Source organism: Rattus norvegicus, chromosome 5, assembly GCF_036323735.1.
Source record: "Rattus norvegicus strain BN/NHsdMcwi chromosome 5, GRCr8, whole genome shotgun sequence".
In the NCBI taxonomy this organism is placed as follows: Eukaryota; Metazoa; Chordata; class Mammalia; order Rodentia; family Muridae; genus Rattus; species Rattus norvegicus.
In genome coordinates, this window is record NC_086023.1 from 43477394 (window position 1) to 43498240 (window position 20847).

A 20847-nucleotide genomic window follows, 5' to 3' on the forward strand; every position below is an offset into this window, starting at 1 on the left:
TGTCATTTGGGCTAAAGTTTATTCGTGTGTGCTTGCGTGCGTGTGTGTGTGTGTGTGTTTTGAATTTTATAATTTAATTATGTTTTTATGGAGAGACTTGTATCACTATTGCTATGTTTCAAAAGATAGAACCAAATGTTTCATCATATCATAAAATCAGTTTCTGGCTGCCTGTGGTACCTCGTGTCATTTCCCTCCCATCGCTGCTACTCAGTGTTTCTCCTTCATTCCTTTTCCTTTTTAAATATTGTAGCATATAATTTCTCTGAACTTTCAGCCTTCCATCTCTGTTATGTGCTTATTTCTAACTTCTATGTTTATCCTCTTTGATGGCTTTAGGTTTCTTTTGCCCTATTCCTATCACGTAGCTTGCATGCCTTGCTCTCCCTTTATTCAACGACTATATATAGATTCCACTCATGTCACCATTTTAGCTCTTTATCAGAATAATTTTTAAAAAATCGTCTATCTCTAAGTATTTTTTCTGGTTTCTTTTTATTTACCTAGTCAGTTAGTCATGTGTATGGGTGTTTTGGCTGCTTGTGTCTGTGTACCACATGTGTGCAGTGACCGTGGAGGCAGGAAGAGGCCATCAGAGTTTTTTGGACTAGAGTTGTAGATGGTTATGAGCTGCCATGTGGGTGCTGGGAATCGAACCTGGGTCCTCCGGGTGATCATCCAGTGCTCTTAACCGGTGAGCCATCTTTCCAGTCCTACGTATTATGTTTTTGGTTCCAGTTCTTAGGACTGGAGGTGCTGGATATGTATGGCTCTTTTTGTTGAATTCTGTTTGAGATCTGCTGAGACAAATTGTTCTGTATCACCAGTTCTTTGATGCTTGTTAGTGCTGTGGGCTCCAGCAGGCATTCTGTTTCAGTAAAAGTTTCACTGTCACTGTGGAAACAGCATGCATTCCTTTGTTTCTAATCGTGTTGTTTAACTCTTCAGGTTTAGTATTGTTTTTCGTCTGTTTAAAAACTCAACTGCTGAGATCTTAATTGTGGATTTATCACCTTTGTCTGGATAATTCATGTTTTGCTTTTTGAGGGCTACTTACTAGATGCGAGTTTAAATTTAAAAAATTTATTTGTGGTAAATTAAACCTTTTTACCCTATATGATGACTTTGTCTCTGATACTGTTATTTGACTTAAAAACCTTTTTCCTTTGATATTAATGAACACTACAGTGTTCCATATAGATTGTGTTTGGTTTTATATGCCAATTGCCTGCAATTGAGGCTGGATATGTGCCGTTATAGTTTTGGATGTGTCCCTTGTTTATATGATATACCTGAATCTGTTTTTCACTGGAGAATTCAGTCCTTTGTATTTGTAGTGAAGATTGTTAAGTTTGGGTTTAATTATGATCTATAGCCATGTATTTTTTTTCCCCTGCCTTTTCTGCATCTTCATTCCTGTCTTAAGCTTCTTTGGATAGATTTAATTCTCCCTTTTATTTTTATTATTTTGTTTACTAAATGAGCTTTAGGTGCTGGCTGGCTGCTCTGTATTCTTTCGGTAATGACCCAGATGATTTTTCTGTGAATCTTCATCTTTTTTCATCTGTGGTCATTGGTATCTTCACCCTCAATTGTGGAATTGAATTGTGTCCTTCCAAATGTATACATGAAGGCCTAAGTCTCAGTATCTGGAGATTGTCCCTGTCCTGGGGGAATTCAGGCTAAGTGAACTTCATTGGTAGCCCTGATCTGGTAAGCCCTGATCTGGTAAGCCCAGACACAGAGATCTCCCTTCCTCTCTGCATGTTTCGAGGAGAGGCCACTTGAAAGTGCTTTGTTGAGGGACACATGAAGGTTGGACAAGTTAGGAAGGAACCGATCTTGATGCTACTTTCATCTTGGACTTTAGCTTCCAGAGTGAAGAAATGTGAGAAAATTTTCTATTGTTTAATCCACCGATGCTGTATTTTTGATGAGGCCTAACCTTCCTTATTAAAATTACTAATTCCTAAGAGCAGTGTCTATAACCCCACCTCCAGTTTATTTCTTGGTAATGCCTTAGTTAGCTTTTGTTTTTTCTTACATTATCTTTTCAGTGTAATATCCAGCACATATATGTAATTGTGTGTTATAATTGTACTTTCTCACCTTCCTCACATAGCAGGTCTTCTGCCTGGGGAATTTTCTTTGTCTGACACATATCCTTACTTTTCCTTTGCTGACTGAGTGTGTGGGGAGAGTTTGTTTATAATAATGATTTTAATTACCTTCTTTCTTGAAGAGAGATCCTTTGGGTATTAAATTCCTTTTTGATAGATAATTACTTGCAGCATATCACATAGTATGATTCCATTATCCTCGTCTTTTTATTATTGCCATGGAGAATTGAGCACCCAAGCCCATTTTGCCTCCTTTGTTAGGGAAATCGTTCTTCTAAGATCTTTTAAAGACATTATCTCCACAAAGAGTTTCTTGCATGGCTACTTGTGTGTCTCTGAGTGTGCACATGTATGTTGCAAATTTCAATCTTTTTTTTTTTTTTTTTTTTTTTTTTGCTGATGCTCAACTGGCTTTTACATAGTCCAGGACCACCTGCCTACGAAAATGGAGATGCCCACCATAGGCTGTGACATCCCACATCAATTAGTAATCAAGCCAGTCTCCTGCAGACAGTTCCATAAGACAATATGATATAAACTTTCCGCTCAGATGACTCCAGGCTCTAGCAGTTGACAGATAAAGTTAATCAGGGTGACACATCCCTTCTTCATGCTTGCTCTTTACTGAGTTCATTGCTTTGGTTGACGATGACATCTGAGGTCAGCTTGGGTCTCCATGTGCACACATGTGCACCTAACCCATGAGAATAGCCACCTATGCACATATTAATACAAAATAAACAAAACGTTTTTTGTTTGTTTTTTGTTTTGTCTTTTTTTCTATAAGTGTGAGTCAGGCTCTCTCTGAGATTCTTTTTTAAAATCATTCGTTTTATTTTACATGTATAGGTGTTTTACCTGTGCATGGACTGTGTGTGTGCTGTGTCTTTGGAGGTCAGAAGAGGGCTTTGAATTCGGTGGGACTGGGGTTACAAACAGATGGAAGGCACCATGTGTTAGGGGTCCGTGGGAAGAACAGCCAGTGCTCTTCACTACTGGGTCATGTGTCTGGCCCGTTTGGCCTTCTGTAGCTGGTTTATATGTCCCGCTCTCTCTGTGTCTCAGGCATAGCCATCATGCTTCTCTTTCCTGTTCCATGAGGGCCACTTGGCATCCCAGAGTCTTTTAACCACTTCTAGAACTATGACCCAAATAAAGTCTCTTCATAAATTATTAATCTCAGGTATTCTATTCTATCCTTTCAAAATGGACTAAGCCAAACATATTTATTTTTTTTTTCTTTTACCCTATACAATACAGCAATGTGGGTACCACTTTTGCTAGGAATAGATAAACAGAAAGAAGCTAAAGACCTCAGGGTTTGTGCTACCCAATACACATTTACTATGAAATGGCAATGAAAGCAAGCACAGTAGTGAGACGGAGATGGTTGGTGAGAGCTGGAGAGATGGCTCAGCAGCTGAGACCATCCACTTTTGCAGAAGACCCAGCTTTCAGCACATGTGTCAGGAGGCTCACAGCCACGAGGTGTCCAAGCCTCTGGCACCCACATTCCTGAGCACATATCCATATACGAGTATACCTAACTTGAAAATAATGAAGTGACTCTTTAAAGGGAATCTGAAGTCCATTCATCCGTGATTGGAATGGCTGCCCATCCCTGGGTCAGGAGAGTTGAGCCTTTACTCTGCTGTGCTCTTTTTTCCCTGCACCTTTTTATTTTTTATTCTCTCATTTATTACATCCCAACCACAGTTTCTCCTTCCTCCTCTGTCCTCAGTCTCTCCCCACAAACTCCCCTCTTTCACCCACACCACACGGAAAAGAGGAGGTCTACCAGGGACATCAACCAAACATGGCAAACATGCTTCAGTAGGACCAGGCACATACCACCACATCAAGGCTGGACAAGGCCACCCAGCAGGAGGAAGAGGGCCACACAAGTAGGCAAAAGAGTCAGAGGCAGCCACTGCTCCCACTGTTAGGAATCCCGCAAGAACACCAGACTACTCAGCCGTAACATCTAGGCAGAGGACCTGGGTCAGACTCCTACGACTCCATGATGCATGCACGGTCCCATGAGTCCCAGCCAGTTGATTCTGTGGACCATGTTCTCTTGGTTTGTCTCTGATATCTCTCGTTCCTATCCTTCGTCTCTCTCCTCTACAGAACTCCCCTAGCTCCCACCTTGTGCTTGGCTGTGGTACTCAGCATCCCCTCCCATCAGCTTCTGGATGAAGTCTCTTTTGTCTCTTTGATGATTTTGCACACAGGGCAAACTAGGTCGAAGGTTTTGTGACTGGGTTGGTGTCCCAGTCCCTTCACTTGAGGTCTTGCAAAGTTACAAAAGATGGCTGATTCAGCCATTGCTTCCTCTGTTACTAGGAGTCTTTGCTAGGCATCTCACGCGTTCTGCTGTACACTTTTAGGAAAGAATTTATCTCTGCATTCTTAGCATTAAAATATTTTTTAAATCCCAATTCTTTTTACAGTACGTTAAAAAAAAACAGTAAAAGTTCTCTCTAATCTAGAGCTAGTTTAGTTAAACTGAACTATAATCTTAAACTATCATTTCTCTAGGCTTATACCGGGGTTCCAGGAAAATGGGTCTCTCTGGCAGGTCCTGGAAAGGTTCTTGTCTCCAGGGCTACACTCTGTATCAGCTTAGCCCAAAGGAAGGGCCGGTCTCCTTTGTGTCTAATTTAAATGGAGATGTGGTCATTCAGTAAATGATCTCTTTTTCTAAAATTCCATCCAATTCTTTCTTTTTCCTATTCGATTTCCTGCATAACAGAAACCATGAATATAAAGAGAATTTGCACATTTATTGTATTAGCCGTTAGGCAAATTCTAACATTTGGGCCACACTGCTGTAAAGGTTCTTGCCGGTCTTGGGTGCATGCATGCACGCGTATACACCTCTTCATAGCGTCAATTGCTCTTGTAGGCTGTTCTGTTGCAAGAATCACTTGAAAAGGGCATGAGTAAGATATACTAAAGCTTCCCAAAGTCCACACAAGCACGGTGGTATTTACAGTGCTATTTTGGTGCCTTTTCTTCCCTGTTTTGTTGAGGGGACCTTCAGGAATCACAGTTCTGGCCGCTCGTGTGCAGTTGGCACAGAGCCAGTGAATTCCCTACAGGCTCTGGGTCTTCAGTTGCATCAGCAGGGAGAACTTGCTCAGCATTTACTGGTTCTTTTGTCTGAGAGCAGCAGGGACCTTACTGAATGACAACACCCCTTATGCCATTACTGGTGGGAACCTCAGTGACAGGCAAGTACTGGGCCCCCTTAGACTTTATTCTCTTGAGGTTTTTGGGACACTTGAGGTATATTCCTTGGTGCTTAGAATTTAGCTTTTAAGTTTTTTTTTTAATTCTTAAGCAGCTTTTAAATGTCTTTAACGTTTTAAAATTATTTTGTCTGCGTGTGTGGGTGTGGAGTTGAGACAGCTCTAGGTGTTCAGCCACCTGCTGAATTGTCACTGTCCTGCTCGATTTTTTTTTTTAGTTGAAAACAGCTATTATAGATTTTCTTTCAACAGGTTTTTTTCTCTGCTAAGGTATTTTTCTTGGCCCTGAGCAGGATCATGGAATATGGAATAATTTGGAAGGCATATGGAATACTTTGAGTTTACAGAGACCCTGTAAGCCATGGTGGCCCTTTTTGTTGGGTCAGTCCTACTGGGTTACTTTAGGCACAGTAATCCCAATTACATGGCAAAATTTATAAATAGTAGAATTATGTTCTTAGAGGAGATAATTTTATAAATGAATTTGACCTTGTGACAGAAATTAGTGTAGAGAATCTTTCAGCCAGCGAAATTCTAAGAAACACTAAATGTTTTTAGGTTTAAAATTATTTGTAACAATTCAGTTTTGGAAAACATATATGGAGGGGCTGGAGAGATGGCTCAGTGGTTAAGAGGAGGTCAGTTTCCAGCAACCACATGGTGACTTACAACCATCGATAGTGGGCTCTGGTGCCCTCTTCTGGCTCACAAGTGTCCATGCAGATAGAATCCCCATATACATTAAAAAAGAAAGAAAGAAAGAAATAAGAAGGAAAGGAAAGGAAAGGAAAGGAAAGGAAAGGAAAGGAAAGGAAAGGAAGGAAGGAAGGAAGGAAGGAAGGAAGGAAGGAAGGAAAAGAAAACATAAAAAAGAAATTTTGGTCAGGACCCATATTCCTTTTTAAAAATTATATGTAAGTGTAGTGTGGTTTTTATTTTTTTCTCTTATTATTTATAACCTCCTCTTTTTCTGTTCCTTCCCTTCCAAAAATAATATATAATCTATACCTTTGAAACAAAATATACTCGTGATCAGTATGTGACTCTTTCCTGGAAGTGTAAGAGTTAGCGATTGTCACGATAGAGTAAATGATGAATCGTTTCCTTACAACATAGTAACTATGTGAAGCATGGAGGAGTCCAGAGACGACTGGGTGTTTCTTACGAGATTTCTCTCTAGACGTTCAAGTTCCATGAGCTCAGGAGATTCCTGTTTGGTTCCTTCTCAAACTCGGAGCAGACACTGCACACACGTTGGATGTCACAGTCTGAAACTCTCAAGTCCCAAATGCTACAAAATCCTCATATTTTCAAGCTCTCTCATGCTGAAAAGTCTTAGATCGCAGAACATTTCTAACTTCAAATTTCAAAATAGGCCACATTCTAAAGTGTTGCTGAATGTGGAACTCTTTGATCCTAAGCATTTTTGATAGCTGATAATCTATACTTTTGGTGTAGAGAGAGGGAAGAAAGAAAGGGAGCGAGCAAGGAGGAAGGGGTCTTAATGAAATAAGTAAATTGAAAAGTGGGTATTAAAGGACTATGTCATATTCAAAAGGTTGGGTATTGGGGCACAGTAAATGAGTAAAGGTAATTTTAATTGGTATATAGTAACATTGGGGACATGTGTATTTTTGTCTCATAACTACTTTGAATACTAAAGCCAAAGTCATCTTTTGTAAATTTTGAGCTTTGAGTATACTTTATATATGACCTTAGACCGTTCGAATCTTCCTGAGCTTGCTAGAGTTATTTTGAGAGATGGCGGTGACCGGAGGTCAGAACAGACCTGCCCTGTTTTCTGGTGAGTCCCTGCTAGTCTCCCTGTGCTGCTGTGACACATAGAGAGCCCTGTGATCTTTAGTTCTGTGCTTCTCTTATTGTGTGACTTTTCTAGCTTCCTGCTCAGGAAAAAAAAAGACTGCTAATTCCCTATTTCCCTCTGTGCTCGTCATTGAAATTGCCATGATACTGAGTTATATTTGCACAGTGTAGGATCAGTAAGCCAAAGGCCTATCCTTTTTTTCTTTTATGTATGATCTTCATATATTTAATTGAATTACCTTTGCCTTCCATAGTTTTTCATTATTCACTTTACATCCCTATTAAAGCCCCCCCTTCTCCTTTGAGTCCCACCCTTACAAATTTCTCCTCTCATTACCCACTTCCCTTCATTTTAGAGAGGAAGGGGAAAACTCCCTCCTCCCCATTCCCACCTGGCCCTGGGACATTAAGTCGAAGCATCATCTTCCACGGAGGCCCAACCAGGTAGTTCAGCAAGGGGAAGAGGATCCTTCCAATTGTCACATATAAGATTTGAGGTCATCTGAGGTCTCCGACGATGTGAAGGTCTTCTGGGTACCTGCCATGAAGTTCCTATTATACCATGTGAGAAGATGAGCCTGAGTGACTGGGGCGAGGTGGGATGGTGAGGCTGTGCATGTAGGGTTCTACCAAACTATGTACATTCTGAAGAGGCTGTGCTTGATCTCAGAGGTATTGTCTGGGTTTGAAGTAGGAAAGAGATACCGTGGTGTGTATGATATTTCCCTATCTTTTTTGCTTTACCTTTCTCTGTGTGTATATGTTCGTGTAGGTATGTGTGCAGGTGGAGGTGTGTGTTTGTGACTGAGCCACAAACTCCAGCAGTGTGCTTGTCCTTGTCTCACACCTCCAGGAGCAGGGTTACAGAATGTCCCTCCTTTATTGGCTTTCTCTGTGGGTGCTGCAGCTATGAATTCAGGTCCTAATTCTGTGCAGCAAGTACTTTACAAATTGCACCACCTCCCCAGCCTTATTTGACTTTAGAGTATAGCATGCAGATACTGGTGTCAGTTGTCCATCTCCTGGTACAGCGCCTAAACCCAACTGATGTCTGAGACATATTTGTTGGCTTGATTTGAGCTCTCAGGAAGAGTCTGTCAGAAACAGAACGTGATGTTATGAAAAACAAGTCAGTTATTTCGTAGTCTCATGTGGGGATCTAGGATAAAAACTAGGTACCTTGGTGGTAGAATGTTTCTAGGAAATCTAGTAGGGAGCATAGAGGCTTTTTTTGAAGCAATTAAAAGACAAAGAAAGAGCTACCTGTAGTTTGGTGAAGTGAAGATCATTGGAGTCCGTGTTGCACAGTTTCTAGGACGCACATTTCAATGGTGGTGAGGCGGGATGAAGGGATAGGGAGTCTACCTGACTTTTTATTTGGAAAGGAATTGCTGAGAGGTTAGGGAATGAAAAACAAGGATGTGCTGTTGCAATCACAGTGCAGCATGGAAGCCCGTGTGTGCATTCAGATAAACAGAACTGTGTAGTGTGGTATCGTGTGGTTGTTTCTGCGCTTATAGCATGTTCGAGTATATTAGAGCTTTGTGTCTAGCACAACGCGGGTGCACTGTATTTCTTTCTGTTGCTAACAGCTTCCCATTGTAGAGTTGTATCTGCAATGCCTTCTGTTTATTCAGTCATCAGTTGATGAACCATAAGAGCTGGCTGTAAGGTACTTTCTTAATCTGTGATTGATGGGAGGTGGCCCAGCCTATTGCGGGTGGTGCCATCCCTGGGCTGGTGGTCCTGGGTTCTTATAAGGAAGCAGACTGGGCAGACCATATAGAACAAGCCAGTAAGCAGCACCCCTCCATGGCCTCGGCATTAGCTCCTTCCTCCAGGTTCCTGCCCTGTCTGAGTTCCTGTTCTGGCTTCCTTCAGTGATGAGATGTGATATGGAGGTGTAAACCAAATAATCTTTTCTTCCCAACTTGCTTTTGGCCACGGTGTTTTGCCACGGTGTTTTGTCATGGCAATAGAGAACTTAACTAAAGTAAGTTGGTCCCTAGATTGCTAGTTATTGCTGCAACAGACCTGACCATGTTGTTTTGGGCAAGGATTGTAGAAGGACTTTGGAACTTTGTGCAATTGAGTGTTCAGTACTTGGTGAGCTGCTCTATAGGAGCCTGTAAGATGAGAATGCTGAGGGCCATGCCGAAGATGGAGGCTTGATTTTCAAAGTTTCAGAGGGTTTAAGATTCTATCGGGACCATTTGTTATTCTGAATTAAGATTCTGCGGTTCTGCTTAGCTGGAAAAAGTGGTTCTAAGCTGAAGAATCGGATATGATGTATAAGATACTAAAACTACTAAATCGAAACCTTTGCCTTACTGGTACTCATTGCTGGTTGGCTAGAGCTGAGAAATGACTGGTGATTAAGAAGAGACCAGTATCACTGAGGTGAAATCTTCTGGGAAGTGTTTTCCTGAGAGCAAGCACACCGAAAATCCAGAGGTAGTTAAGGTTGTACCTCGCACTGGCAGCTGAACTTGGTAGTGTAAGAGTCACTGGTTTCGAAGGTATGAAGAGGTCATGGAAAGCAATGATTCTTGGCACTGGGAGAGGCCATTGGTGAAGGTGCAGCCTCAGTGACAGATGAAGGTCCAGGATTGCAGGGGTCATGCAGAGAAGTTGGAGCTTGGCATCATGAAGAGAGCCTATGAGAGGCTATTGATGAAGGGACAGCCCATTTATAGCAAGGGACTCTAGCAGTTTTGGTGATGTCTGTGCTGTGGGATGACCACCAAGAACATCAGCAGCAGTTGAGTGGAGCCAACTGGGGCCTAGAAGATAATCCATCCATATGTGCTGCGGAGGGTGGAGCTTGAAAAGTGACCCAAGCCCCTTGGAGGAGCCCAGAAGATTGTGAGTGAATTCAAGACATTGGACATTGAGTTATTTAACACTCTGAGGTTTGGTTTTCCTTTGTTCAAATTTGTAACTGTGCCAGGGTTCTTCCCTCTTAAAGTAAGAAAGTACCTAACTTATTTTTGATTTTTATAGGAGCCCACAGTTGAGAGACTTTGAATTTGGGGATTTGATTTGGAGGTTTACAGAAATTGTGGATTTTAAGAAACTGGATATTTTAAAAGAGACAACTTTTAAAAAGCATTTAAATTTATAAGGCTGTGGACTTTTTAAGTGTGTAAAATGTTTTGTATTGTGATGTCTATTAATGTGGAATCTCAGGGCTGAGCAAAAGAGATTACGGCTTAACAGTGATATGTTTGTGTGTCAAGGTGACCAGGGCTCAAGTGTGCTGACTATGCCAACTTGACATAAGCTAGAGTTTCTGAAAGTCAAGAATCTCCGGAAATTGCCAGTGTAGGATCTGTTTGTAAGACAACTTCTTAATTAGTGACTGGTGGAGGAGGGCTCAGCCCACTGTGGGTGGTCCTGGGTTGTTTAAGAAAACAGACTGAGCAAGCCATGAGGAGCAAGCCATGGGGAACAAGAGAGTAAGCACATTCCTCGGAGATCTCTGCATCAGCTCCTGCCTCCAGGTTCCTGCCTTGTTTGAGTTCCTGTTCTGGCTTCCTTCAGTGATGAGCTACTTTGTGGAAATGTAAGCCAGATAGATCCTTTCTCCTCAACTCTTAGGTCATGGTATTTTGTTGCAACAGTAGAAACCTTAAGTAAGACACAAGTGTTCTTTGTGAGATTTGAGCACAAGTCTGTTAGATATGTGATTTGAAAATATGGTCACTCTGTTGTTTGAATTTTCCTTAGCTTAATGTCTTCTAAAATGCAAAAATTTAGAATATTGATGAGGTCAATTTTTTATCCATTTTTTTCTTTAACAACAGTTGTTTTGGTGTCAGATATGAATTCTTTGACCCAAGGCCTCAAACTTTTCTACAGATATTTTAATTATATTAACTTTCAAGGTTACTTCTGAGAAGTTAAATATCTGAACTTAATATATTCATTTCTTTTCATTGCTGAGACTGGAACCTGGGCCCTTGCATGTTTAAGGCAAACACTTTACCACTGAGCTGCATGTCCAAGCCCTGGTGTTTTGTAACAGTTTCATTATGTAGCTCAGATTGACCTCAAGCTCGCCATGCTGCCTCTGCTTCCTGAACACTTAGGTTACTGTATACCCTAACACTCCAATGCTTTAATTAAAAAAATTTTTTTTGGTTGAAGTATCATAAATAGGTAGAAAGATAGAAAAAGATAGTAAAAGCTGAAAAAGGAGTTCATATGTACAACTATCAGAGAGATTAAGGAAATGTTATATCATCTCAGGAGTTCCAATATCCCAACAGTCCCTTCCTTGTCCTTGATTTCACCCCTCTCCTAGAGGAACCATTCAACAACTACCAGCATCGTGTTAACCCTGCCTTTGCTATGCAGTATAATATGTTTCTGTGTCTGTGCCTTATCCTCGGTCTTATTTTTGTTAGGTTCATCGAGGTATTGTTCTGCGTGGTTTGCTCATTTTTGTGGTGGTATAGTACTTTGTTATGAGATTTATTATTATTATTATTAATTTGCTGCTTATGAATACTTGCTATTCCGATATTTGGTTATCTCAAATGGTGATGCTAGTACTTGTGCCACTTAATAGAAGGATGAGAGCATTTCCATTCAGTCATTACTTGGTGAGGTTGCTGCGTGGCAGAGATGACAAGATGGCATGCTTTAATAGATGGCAAAACACAGCACTTTCTACTCCTAACAGCAATGTGTGGAAGTCCCATTTCCGTATTTTCTTTTGCTGTTCCTTTTTAAACTTTAACCACTTTGGGTTTGTGCTATTTGTATTTATATTTCACTGCTGATTGGTGAGAGACAACACCCTTATATATGTAATGGATTTTTATTTTCCCCTATTTGGATGTTTTAGTGTTCATTCTTTTGCTCATCTTTTAACTTGGTTGCTTGTGTTTTTCTTGTAAATTATCTCACACACACATATTTTGAATTACAAGTCATATGTTAGCTTTTTGTCACTATGACAAAAGATGAGAGCTAGTTAGCCTACATGGTAGGAACATTTTATTTTGGTCCACGATTTAGGCTCTGTTGTTTTGGAGGCTGTGATATGACACGTAGGGTGACAGCGTGTTGTAGAGCAACATTGTTCACTTCACAGAAAATGAGACAAAGGAAAGGAAAGTGCTGGGACCCTAGTAGCCTCTTCAAGGGCACATGCAGTACCCTACCTTCTGCTCACTAGGCCCTGCCTCCTAACAGTTCTGCTGCTTTCCAACTGAGCCACAGGCTGTGGAGATGCAGCCTTCAAAACTTGGGCTTTTAGGAGTCAATCAAGATCCAGATCCTAGCAAATCAGTAGTAGGCTGGCCATTTCAAGAGCCTCAACCTTCTGTTGCCTTTTCATGTGCTGTGCCTTCGGACTACTGGTTAACCTCTTCATGGTATACTGAGTGTTTGACTTTTGGCTAGGGTCTAATAACATAATTTTGATTAGGAAATGTAATTAAGGGAAAGAACTTGACCTAGACTAGTGGGTGGCCATTCTTTGGGCCCTTTGTTTTCTCTGTGCTCCTAGAAAAGCACTGTTTTCCCCAGGTCCTCTCCTACACACTCTCAGAAGCCTGAACTCTTCCAGCCAGGGCTACACACTGGTTCCCAGCCACCCATCTGCCTCTTTTACTTACCTTCACAGTTTCATAGCCACTTGTGAGCCTTTCAGCTGCCACTTCTCAACCTTTCAGCTGAGAAATCCGTCAGAGCTGGCATTTTGGAATTGGCTTATGCATAGTGAAGAAGTGTGATTGACTACAGAGTTGCCACCTCACCGTGGTCTCCTATATTTTAATCTCTGAAATCTGAGTTCCACAGGTTCCCTTGCTCTGGTAGCTCTTAGATATCTTGAAGGAGGTTTTCAGTGGTTTTCCATTGTCCAAGACCCTGTTATTGTTGGAGTGTTGGTTTGCCATAGCTTGTTTTTGTCAGAAGAGGAAGTCCTAGAGAATGTTTGTAAGGCAGTTGATGCAGCTTTCTGAATTACTGTTAAACTGAAATTCCATTGGTGGACTATATATTTTAATCTTTGCTATCTTCATTTAAAGCAAAAAAAAAAAAAAAAAAAAAAAACAAAAACTTTGAAGATTTGCTGAACAGAAATTCACATTCACTTTCATTAAAAGTTTTATTCTAGTGGGGTTGAATGCTGTTTGAAATTATTATTTTTTTCATTTTCTGTTCATGATTTTCTTATAACATTATTTTTCAAGAATTTTAAGGAACTTTAAATGTGAAACTTTGTCTTTTAATTATTAAGAGTGACAAGTTACTACAGTAATAACCTCAAAGTAGCCAGGCTTGTTGGCACATGCTTTTAATCTCAGCATTCCAGAGGCAGAGTCAGGGTGATTCAAAGTCAGTCTGGTCTACAAAGTGAGTTCCAGGGCAAGACTACACAGAGAAACCCTGTCTCTAAAAAAATAGCAAACAAACAAATGAACAAACTTCAAAATAATTGGTTTTCCCAGTCACCTTTATACAATTTTAAGAATGGGTGGCAAGGGTTGTGGATATTTTAACTTGCACATCAAACTTTATATCCATAGAGAAATGATTACCAATTTTCACAGCCTCACTCAACCTCTGGAAGAATATTCTAGTCTCTTTCTACAAGTGCAACTATTTTAGGTACTTCTATGATTGGAACAGAGGCCTCCTGTTTTCAGTCATACCTTACTTCACACACCTACAGAAGTTACTAATTTAAAGTCATGTTCTTCTTTGTCATATATCACATTCACTGAAGATGAGTACCTTCTTTGCAATATGAAAAGCGAATTATTATGCCTTACTTCCTTATATGAAGTGAAGTTCGTCCTATTACCAGATGCATCGCATTAACACTGAGTAGCAACCTTACCAGTTGAAGCTTCAAGGTGGTTATGACTAAGACAGTTTGAGACTGAGTTCAGAATTCTAAAGGGTATATAGAAAATGTTGAGGAGCTGAAAACATTCTTCATTCACAAAGTTTTTCTAACTCTAACCTTGTGTTTGGATTTCGAGAACTCATTTAGACATTTCAATTTTAGTTAACTTTATGAAAATACTGTATTTGATGAAGTAGAACATAATATTTTCCTTAGGTTAGGCATATTTTGATTTACTTTTTAAAATATAATATTTCATTAACTTCTTGATTTTCATATATCCATGTTTTGATTATATTCATTCCCTACTCCCCCCCGCCAAAAAAACCCCCCAGATCCATCCCACAACCCCACCCTACCTTGCTTCAACTTCACTTCCTTTTTCTTTTAAAAATGACCAACAAGTCCAGTTTGTGCTTCCAGTGTAATCATGGGTCTGGAGCCACATGTGGAGCATGATCAACATACCAGAGCCACTCTCATAAGAGAGACTTACTCCTTCTCCCAGAAGTCATCGATGGTCAATAACTTCTCAGCTATGGGTCAGGCCTCCTTAGTCCCTCCATTGGCCTAGCTGGAACGTGGCTGGATTGATCTCTGTAATAGGTCTTGCATAGGCAGCCACTGCTTCTATGAGTTTACTAGTCCTGTCATATCCAGAAGACACTGTTTCTCTCTGGAGGTTCCTAACTTCTAGCTCTTATTGTCTTCCCATAGCTTCTTATGAGAGATGACGCTTGAGCGTTGGCAGGAGTGGATGATATAGATGTTCCTCTTGTAACTGAGTTCTTTACTGATGTTCTCAGCTGTGGGTCTCTATGCTAACCACCTTCCACTGCACAAAGAAACTTCTCTGAGGAGCTCTGAGAGCTGCCTTCATCTGTGGTAGAGAGGTATGAATTTGGCGGGTAGCTTGATACCATGTCCATTTCACAAAAGACTAATAGTTAAGTTCACGCCTGGGGCCTGGGAACTTTCTGGCCATGGGTTCTTTCTGGTTGGGTTTATATCACCCAGCCATGTATTTCCTTTGCTGGAGCAGGCCTTAAATTCAATCAGAAAGAGAAAGGGTAGGGTGGGGGAAGAGTTGGAGAAGGGATAATTAATATTAAAGACATTAGTACTTAAAGGAAAAGCCATATGGAAACCCATTTAAAAATAATCCTTATATATGTGATTATTTTGTCTGGATGTATGTTTGTGTAACAAACATCTGATATCTGTGGTGGTTAGAAGAGGGTGTCAGATACCCTGGGACTAGAATTACAGATGTTTGTAAGCTGCCATGTGGGTGTTGGGACTGAACCTGGGTCGTGTGGAAGATCAGCCTGCGCTCAACTGCTCACCCATATTTCCAGCTCCCCATACCTGTTATTTTATAGCCTAGTTTCTTTACGAAGCCATGCAGACACACACACACACACACACACACACACACACACACACACACAGTTTAATTGGAGTTAATCTATATACAGGGCTTAGTGTTTCTCTCAGAAGCCACAGGTTACCAAATAAAAAGCCAAAATGTCAGGTGTAACATACCTGCTCTTGAGTTGTTGATCAGGTGTTGTTTCAACAGCACCAAACACAGGTTCTTGCTACTGTTCTTAGGTGCTTGTCATAACTTGATGGTATGACCCTATTACTGAAGACTCTACACAGTAGTTTTAGGACATGGAGGAATCAAGCTAACCAGGAAGCTGGCTACCTATTGGATAGCTTTCATAGTTGGAAGGTGCTATGCAGGCTTCTGGAGGAAAGAAATTTATCAACAGTTTTACCTAGCAATGAACTCTTGTGAGCTAAAAAAGACATGCCTGGCAAGGTATTTCCATGGGTGCAGTATTGGCATCAATATAATGGAGCTATTTTAAATTTGAAGTGTATCCTTATTCTCAGAGATGACCTTGCTTAGTTATTGTCCTACTTTTTGTCTTTCTGGTCATTTCATTAACTCTGTGCAGAACACTGTCTGCTCTCATGCTGCCCTAAGCCCTCAGAGGATAATGTTCTGAAGAGAAGTGAAGTCTCCAGGGAAGTCTAAAAATAAAACCTCAAGGTGTTGGGCCAGGGATGTAGGGCAGATAGAGGGACAGCATTTTCTGACATTGCAGATTGCTACAATGATGACATAGAAGTCACTTGCTCCTTAGTTGCTGAGAGAAGCAGCAAGGGGTTTTGAAAGGGGATGGGGTGTAGAGCCAGGCAACCCTGGGCTCTTCTCCAACTCTCCCACCAGTACCGTGGTTACGGGCATGCCTCTTGCTGAGTCTCTGCCTATTTATCTTCAAAATGGGAAAGTAGCTGCTACCTTTGGAACTCTTTGCCTAGATTAGATAATGTCTTATTTACATATGTACTGTGCCACATTGACCTAACCAAGGTAACATAGAAAAAGGGTTTATTGGGGATTGAGGGTAGGAACATCCAGGATAGGTGAAGGTCACTGGATGAGGTCTTAGGGTACTGAGATACCTTATTAGCATGGGAAAACTGTTGTGGAAATATTTCATCTCAGTCAGGGGCTTTTACTCTGCCTTTGATCATTCAGTTCCCAGATTAGAAGATATACAACTTTTATGTTTATAATAAGCCTTAATCAGCACTGGAGCTGGGCAGGTATACTCTCTATGCTATTAGAATCTATTTCCTCATTGATAACTATATTTTATAGTTTGCCATATTCCATTTGGGTAGTTCTTAACTTTAATTGGCTTGCCCTCCTGGCCATATTTTTATGACTCACCTATTTATGGTGACTTCCTCTTCTCTCTACCTTCTTTCTTCATGGTTCTTCTCCAACCCCAAGCCTGGTTGGAACCCTAAGCGCCACCTATCTTAGTTCTGCCTAGCTATGGGCTGTAGGCGTCTTTATTTAATCAGTAGTTTTAAATTAAGGGGCAAGGTCACATTGTCCATGCAGACTCTCTCCTTCTTGGGAATAAACAGACCTTGGGAGCCAGCATTTAGTATTATAACTAGCAAAAGACCAAACCTCAATAGAAACATTTCAGGAATCTCAGGTACTGGCTGAACAGGTTCTTATTAGGAGAGAGGACGTTGATCCTGTAATCTAATTGAGGCTACATGACATTCCTCAAGTAGAGGATTATGTGAAGGCGTAGAATTTCCCAGACAAAGTCAGAGAAGAAATTCTGTTTATGCAGTCTTTCATATTATACGGAGCCCAAGGTCTTTCTGATTAGTCATGGTGGACTTTGACCTTAATTAGCAGAGTTTTTCCACAACCATCATGGCAGGAGAAGTGGATGGCAGGAGAAGTGGATGGCGTGCAGATGTGGCACTAGAGCAGTAGCTGAGAACTCATATCTTTATTTTCAAGTAAAGACAGTGAAACCTCAAATCCTACCCACAGTGACATACCTCTTCCTATAAGGCCAGACCTCCTTATCCTTCCCAAACAGTTTCACTAACTGGAGACCAAGCATCCAAATATATAAGACGATGGGAATCTATTCTCATTGAAACTACTGCATTCTACTCCCTGACCACCATAGGGTTGTGGCCATGTTATAGTCCAAAATTGACTCAGTCCAACTTCAGAAGTTTCCAAAGTCATTCACAGTCTCAAGTTGTTTAAAAATTTCCAAATCTCTTCTGAGACTCAAGGCAAGCTCATCTAAAGGCAAAACTCTAACTGCACACTTCTAACACACAATGACAGAATATGTTTCCATTCTAGAGGGGAGAAAATATTGGAACAAAGCAAGACCAAAACCCAGCAAGGCAAACTCTAAATTTTGTAGTTCTATATTTTGTGTCAAAGAGCTTAGATAGCTCCATCTTTTCAGCTTTGCTGACTGAAAACACTTCTCTCTTTTGGGCTGGTCCCACTTTCTGTGAACAACTCTCCTTGGCAAACACCTAACAATTCTGACATCTCAGAATTGTACTGGGTCTCCAGTACAGTCTAGGCTTCACTTAGCAAGTTTGTGTCTCTCTCTCTCTCTCTCTCTCTCTCTCTCTCTCTCTCTCTCTCTGTGTGTGTGTGTGTGTGTGTGTGTATGGGGTGCTTAGAGGCTGAAGTCAAGCTAGCCCAATAATGGCTATCTACCAACAGTAGTTGTTCAGTACATGAAGCTGAATGTCTTAGTTGGTCTTCAGTATGTGACAAAATTCCAAAGATATTCTAATGCCAGTGAGAGAGAGAGAGAGAGAGAGAGAGAGAGAGAGAGAGAGAGAGAGAGAGAGAGGAAGGAGGAGAAGGAGGAGGAAGAGGAGGAGGAGGAGGAGGAGGAGGAGGAGGAGGAGGAGGAGGAGGAGGAGGGAGCAAGCAAAGAGAAGTGTTAGCCCCATGTACTTTATTCAGACTGCCAACAGAAGATGTGGTCCAGATAAAAGTGTCTCTCCCACTTTAGAAGATCCAGATTAAAAGTGGGTCTTCTCACTTCAAATGATTTAATTAAGAAAAAAAAATCCCTCCCAGGTGTACCCAGCTGCTTGGGTTTTAGTTAATTCCAGATGAAGTCAGACAGACAACCAAGACTAGCTATCACACAGTTTCGGAGGGTGAGTCCATACTACTGTGATGGGGAGCATGGCTGCAGGCTGGCAGGCATGGTACTGTACTGGTAATTCCAACCTCAAAACCTCATCTGCAAGTAGGAGGAAGAGAGAATGAGCTAACTGGAAATGTTGTGTGCTTTTGAAACCTCCATCCCCACACCCTAGTGATACACCTTCTGCAAGGCCATATCTCCCATTTTTTCCTAAACAATGTATCAGCTGGGTACCAAGAATTCTAATGTATGAGCCAAGGGGGGCGGTTCTCATTCAAATCACCACTGATTATATATGTGCTATATATATAGCACCACTGATATATAGTGCTTATTTTAGAAATGGTGGGCATATTTTCATTTCTTACATTTTTAAATGTATTTTGTAATAAGTTTTGGGTTTTATTCAGCTTCATATAGTAATATGAGAAGAGCTGAGTTCTTAAGTTCTCATCGTAGAGCTGCTTCTTACTAGGTTTGAGGCATTTGGCATGGTCCCTACTTTGTTTGAACCTCAGCTCCTCCTCTCTAAATGAGGATAGTGATGTAAGGCCCAAAGCGAGTCTTATCTACCAGGAGACCCCCCCAAATGAAGCACGAGAACAGAGTTTGATGCAAACACAAAATGTTATTTTTTCTGGTGCATTGTGGTTGACCCTCAATTAGCCCTTCATGGCGAGTGACTAGAAGGTGACCGTGAATGGCTATAACAAGCAGTTTTTATACTTTTTAGGGGTCCAAGTTACATCAGAAAGGTTACAGTTTAAACTTATTGGTTAAGCATATTGACCTTTGAATCTATTGGCCAGCAAGCATATGACATGCATTCGAACTCTGTCTGGGACTGGACGGTCAGGGACTATCAGTCAGTACATTCTGTGGTTTTTCAGGAATGTCCCTGCTCTTCCCGAGAACTGTGGTTGGAGAATGGAACTTGGCCTAGCCTTGACCCGAGGTAGGTAGCTGGTACTTGGCCTAATCTTGACATGAGGGGGTGGGTATAAGACTGGCTAAAGCCCCTAGGGTCCTTCACAGGAACCCCATAACCTACTTACTGTCTACCAGGCCAAGCCTCTTAATAGCTCTTACACTTCAGTAAGAACTAGGGTCCTTCAGTGAGTGATGCCCATCCTCTAGAGTTGTATTTATAATAAATCCAGCTTAGCATCTGGCTAATATGAAAGCACTGAGCAGTTACTCGATAAAGAATACTAAGCAATGAAATCCAGCACAAAGTAGTTATGGGAGAAGACATGGTCTGTGAGACGATGTTACTGAATGTGACTGAGAGAGAAGCAGAGGGTGAGCGAGAGTTCCCTGCGGGGACAGCCTTCCATCCAATGACTGCTGTTCAGAGAAGGCCGACTAGAATAATGAGGATTTTTACTTTAGCTTACTGCTAGGGAAAGTTGTGGACAAATAGTTTTAGGAAATGGGTTCTGTTGAATACTTTGTCAGGCAAGTGAACAAAAAGAAAATTCTCAGGTAGAAAATACTTTGATCTCAAATCCACCCATTGTGTGAAAAGTCACTGAAATGTGTGTGCATAAGTAGATAATGTGTTTACATATGAAATTGGAGGTAAACAGGTCTACTATGACTCATTTCTTAGTACCATTCAATTGTGCATAAATACCAGCCTTTTGTTTTTGTTGTTTTGTTTTGAATTAGTGTGAAGAATACTAGAGCTATTCTCTTTTGGTTGATTTTTAAAAGTAATCTTGGGGCTGGAGAGATGGCTCTGAGGGTAAGACCGATCACTGCTCTTTCAAAGGACCCAGATTTAATTCTCAGCACTCTTCTTGGCAGCTTACAACTGTCTGTCATCCAGCTCCAAGGGACACAGACATGCATGCAGGTCAATCACCAAAGCACATAAAATACAAATAAATATATCATTTAAAAATAATTTCTCTTATACTCTACATTCCAGGTAGTGCCAGTGTTCAGGTGAGACCTTGTTTCTCCTTTAATGTACTCCTTCATAGATGGAGCAAAGGTCATATGCCATCCTTAAGGCCCACTTTTCAGTTAAAACAGAGCCATTGCTCTTCCCTTTCTCTCAAGGGTACAACAAGCTCACAGGACAGACTCCAGATTGTGTTTATCTATAAGATGAGAAGTGAAAAGACTTCTCGTGGCAACGCATTTTCTATCCACCTCAGACAGACTGTGTTTCTATAGTATGTCAGTATCTGTGTATTGTACATGCCTGTGTGTGCTGGTGTGTTTTCACATGTGTGTGCATGAAGAGGCTAGAA

General features: G+C 41.0%; 1 protein-coding gene across 5 annotated transcripts in view; it reads left to right on the top strand.

Moving 5' to 3' along the window:
* Positions 1-20847, top strand: part of Gpr63 (G protein-coupled receptor 63) — a 54729-nt gene that overhangs the window by 8282 nt on the left and 25600 nt on the right. Inside the window, exon 2 of one of the 5 annotated variants that reach the window (XM_039109425.2) lies at positions 19477-19541. The exons of 3 other annotated variants lie outside the window; for them this stretch is intronic. The gene's annotated coding sequence lies outside the window, so the exon portion shown is untranslated. Of the gene's footprint in view, positions 1-636; positions 906-19476; positions 19542-20847 lie in introns of those variants that run through there. One more of the 5 variants, NM_001106640.2, reaches the window with a different exon arrangement.